The sequence below is a fragment of the Spinacia oleracea genome, chromosome 4 (assembly GCF_020520425.1).
Source record: "Spinacia oleracea cultivar Varoflay chromosome 4, BTI_SOV_V1, whole genome shotgun sequence".
NCBI classification, from domain to species: Eukaryota; Viridiplantae; Streptophyta; class Magnoliopsida; order Caryophyllales; family Amaranthaceae; genus Spinacia; species Spinacia oleracea.
In genome coordinates this window covers 101,709,205-101,713,837 of record NC_079490.1, presented here as the reverse complement: position 1 = coordinate 101,713,837, position 4,633 = coordinate 101,709,205, and the positions used below count along the sequence as shown (strand labels likewise).

General features: G+C 30.6%; 1 long non-coding RNA gene across 1 annotated transcript; it reads right to left on the bottom strand.

Annotated features, from left to right (window-relative positions):
• Positions 1-1,632: 1,632 nt before the first annotated feature.
• On the bottom strand, positions 1,633-3,444 carry LOC110799696 (uncharacterized). Its single transcript, XR_002536446.2, has 2 exons — positions 3,081-3,444; positions 1,633-2,725 (listed from the first exon to the last, which is right to left on the bottom strand). It is a non-coding gene; the product is annotated as an uncharacterized lncRNA (long non-coding RNA).
• Positions 3,445-4,633: the final 1,189 nt, after the last annotated feature.

The following is a 4,633-nucleotide window of genomic DNA, read 5'->3' as shown; positions in this document are numbered from 1 at the left end:
AGATTTATGATTATCTGTTTTCGTTCGTTTTAATTTCTGGCGAATTCTTAATCACCTTGTTTTAATTTCATTCGCATGTAGAAGGTTTATGATTATCGAAATTTTTGTAATTTGATTTTGATGAATGAACTTTTACCTAACTTTGTTTATTGATTTTAGGAGGCGATGGTAATTTTGTAGAAATTATCAAATTTGAGAACCCAGCTTTTTTATGTCATTGATTTTGCTATATATAATTTAGGAAATTTTGGTATTTACTACCTTAAAAATACACCATTTTTGTATTTACTACCTTATGTAATTTTTATTTTAAATTACTACCTTAAACTTCCAATTTTTTTTTATTTACTACCACTTTACAGATTTCTCATTTTAAAATTAAGATATCTCTTTCGTTTCTTAATCGTTTAATGTGATTCAAAGTTCATTATTCTCCTTGCTCTATAGGGATTTCATTGAGAACGACATTTCAAAATAATTCGTTTGATAATTCATATATATTTTAAACTTTTACATATAATATTTAAATCGTTTAACCTTTTGCAAAATTTTAAAAGCAAGATCTCTATGGAATCCTTACACATAAATGAGAAGAATGAGCTTTGAATCACTTAAAATGAATAAGAAACGAAAGAGATATCTCAATTTTAAAATGAGAAAATTGTAAAGTGGTAGTAAGTAAAAATAAATTGGAACTTTAAGGTAGTAATTTAAAATAAAATTTTCATAAGGTAGTAAATACAAAAGTGGTGTATTTTCAAGGTAGTAAATACTAAAAAATCCTATAATTTATCAAATTATTGTTTTTACTTTAATTTCTGGTTAAGTTTGGTTGAGTTTGTCTCATCAACCCATCAACATTATTACTTATTCGAAAATGATAAAGGTCGCAACATGCGACCTTTAAGCCGTGTCACAATGATGACATGACATGCTTATGTGTCATGATTTAAATTAGAAATTAAAATATTTAACTTATATTATCTATTATACATGTTATAAAAAAAGGTAGGAAAATCTTAATATTCTAATTTATTTCCTTATTCATATCGACTACCTTATTTACATATTTCATAGTAGAAATATTGCATTGATAGTAAAAATATTATATTGACGTGTATCCTACGTGGCGCCTATATGTACCAATTAAACTGCGACACGTAAGATTGCGACAACTAAATGTTGTTGCAACTTGCGACCTTTATCATTGTCCTTACTTATTAGCCTAGCTAGTTTGTACTTTTTTGTATGAATTGCTGACAATTTTATGTTTTTTTGGTCTTTTTCCTCAATTCCTAATAGAAATGTACAATGTGCATAAATAAGGTTTTTTGTATTTCCTTTCACTTTTCTTTCTCCCATGGTCTGTGCTTATAAAAACTCTAATTTTATCTTAAGACAATTGTGTTTTCTAGTTTCTGATCATTTTTTACTCCATTAACTTATCTTGTGTGTCTTTCTTAGCGAAGGTCTCAAAATGCAACCTATAAAATAAAGTAACACATTCTTTTGAAACTCCATAAATTTGAAGGATTCTGAAGAATAGACCCCTTTTCGATTTTTCTATACATATTTCATGGTTTCTAATAATTTATAACGAAACTCTCAATCAATTGAATAAAAACTAGAATGTATACAGAAAAAATAAATAGATCAAAATTTTTATTTCATAATAGAATTACATATGATTCAAATACAAAGTACTTTGTAATAGATAAATAGGAGATCAGCGAAAAGAATATATTAATCGTACAAAGGTTCCTCTGTTCTAGCTAGCTCTATATCGTATCAAACAAAAATCACTTTTCTTTTCCAACTTTGATTAAGCTCCACATAAAAAAATCAAAAAGAGAAAGTTCAGATAGAGGCAATTACTTAACCCAATCAAATTAAACATCATCTAGTTCTATTTTTTAAAACTGCAATAATCAAACACTTCCTCCGTTCTCATTTAGGCCCTGTTCTGTTCGACTTATTTTGACTTATTTCAGACAAAATAAGTTCAGATAAGTTCAGATAAGTTCAGATAAGTTCAGTTAAGTCCAGATAAGTTCAGATAAGTTCAGATAATATAAGTTCAGCAAAAATAAGTTTTTTCAGACATTTTCACACACAAATAAGTTTATTTCAGATAAAATAAGTTTTTTTTAGATAAAATAAGTTCAGATAAGTTCAGATAAGTTCAGTTAAGTTCAGATAAGTTCAGATAAGTTCAGTTAAGTTCAGATAAGTTCTGATAATATAAGTTCAGTCAAAATAAGTCCAATAGATCGGAGACAATTGGGTTTTTTTACACTATTCACTCAAACTCTTTTGACTTTCTTTTGTGGTTTATACAATAAGAAAAAACATAGTCGTGTGGGGTCTTATTAGATTCGTCTCAATAAATATATTTTTAATATCAACTTTTTATAATTTTTTCGTATGCATATTTGAAAATATTAAAGTTTAAAGTCGTGCGTTGACAAACGTGCCTAAATAATTGTGTCATTTGAAAAAGAACAGAGGAAGTTTAGCCGATTAGAAAGATATGCACCAAAAAAAAAAGTATACCTAACGAGTTAAATTAAGTCGATTAAAAATTACAAGAAAACTAGGTTCAGATCTCAAATAACCAAAAGCATAAGAAGTTGAATATTTTACCACTCCGATAAAAATAAAGTTAAACAAGAACAAAAAAAGCTCCTCGAGTTCCAACTAATCATCTCATCACCTTCGATTAAATCTGCGATAGCCAATAGAAAATTAAAAGAATGAAAAACATTGGTTAATTTTTCAAGAACATAAAAGAACATCGTACAAATTAAAGATCTGGAATTTATTTTGAAAACCCTTTAAAAAAAAAGAACTTTTACAGACATATCATACTCAAATTTAGAAAAACATCAACGATTCATACTGGAGAAACCCTGAAACAGGGAGGGGGAAACCGAAACACCTAACCAATTTAACATACAAATTTAAAATTCCCAAATATTATATTAGCCAATTGTAGATCTAAAAGAGAAAATAACTAAGACTCACGAGTATCACAATAAAGAATAAATTAATATCAAGTGCAGTGTTGACGGTGATCGAACCTCGATAGACTTCATCCTCATGCGAGGGGTGATTTGCGGCGCCTAATAGTGGCCAGTAATTCAGTGGTGTTAAATGCTTTAAGAAAGAAGAGAATGACTATGAGAGATAGATCTATAGGAGAACAAAAAAAATGAAGAATAAACTATTGAAGAAATTGCAATTAAGGTGAAATCGTTGAGTACTTCGTATGAGGGAAAGAAAATGTAGAGGTGAGAGGAAAGATGAAGTTAAACCAAAATTGTGGGTAGTGGGGAAATGAGGCTGGGACTTGGGACTTGGGAGTTTAAGGGTTTCGTTTGCAAATTAAATGGAAAAAAAAAGAATTTTAATTAAAATAAAACATTTTTTTGAAAAAAATGGATACTGCGGACTGCCGGACACCGTTCTATATTCTCCAAAATAATATTTGTTTAACTTATTTTTATTCCGGTAAAAGCAATTAACGGGTAGAATAGGAAGCACACAACGGTGATCTATGATAGGCGTTTTCTATTCTATTTCATGCACAACGGTGATCTATGAAAGACGTTTTCTATACCCGTGGAGATCGCTTATCTTACTTAACTGTTCTCTATCTTGTGTTTCTTATTCCAGTTTTTGTAGTAGTGATGTTTGGTGATCGAACCATGCTTGATGAGATGACTTTGTGTGAAATGTTTTAATTGTGCTAATAAGAGTTATGGGTTAATCTTGTGGGAAACCCTTGCGAGATCTCACTCGCCCTCTAGAGCGATCTTGGGTTTTAAAGAGCTTGTTGCATGTGCTTAAATGCAATCGTGATTCCTACGGCAGTGAGTTAGTGTGTATTCTCATCCTTGATTTTCTTTATTTTCGTTTTGTTTAAATAAATCTCATTCTCTCCCTGTTTTTCATCTTATTTTGCTTGAGGACAAGAAAAAACTTAGCTTGGGGGAGTTTGATGAGTGACATTTATGTCACTCCTAGGGGGTTGTTTTTAAGTATTTTTCACGGTAATAAACAAGTAAACATGGAGACAATACTCGACACTTAACACGACTCTTGACTCACAATTTAATTAAGAAGTAGCTTCGAACGTGTAAAATAAAGTATTCTCAAAAGGAAAGAAAAGGGTGATGGGAGCCAACCATACACCAAATAATAATAAGCCAGACTCCTACCGACAGTCGGGCCATACCGACAGGAATTCCAGTGCATAAAAGCATAAAAAGAAGAATGAAACAACGTCTTGTATCATTCAAGAGGTAAAAGTTTTCCGGCAAGACTCCCCCCATTGTTCATACTCAAGGTATATACGTTCCAAGAGTTTTGAAGCTCATTTTGAGTTGCACTTTACGTTAATTAATATTTTATGTACAAGGCGACTCAAGACTCAACAACAAAGCAAGCAATCAAACATAAACACTTCATTTTCATCCTTTAGGACTTGTGATCAAACATAGGACTAAAATGATATTACTCCCATTGTTCCTTCTCAAAACACTGTTTGAGATAACCCGACATTGCCTGTTAACAAGCGGGGTGTGCCCATAGCAAGAATAGTCCTTAGTTCAATTCACATAGACTTACCTAA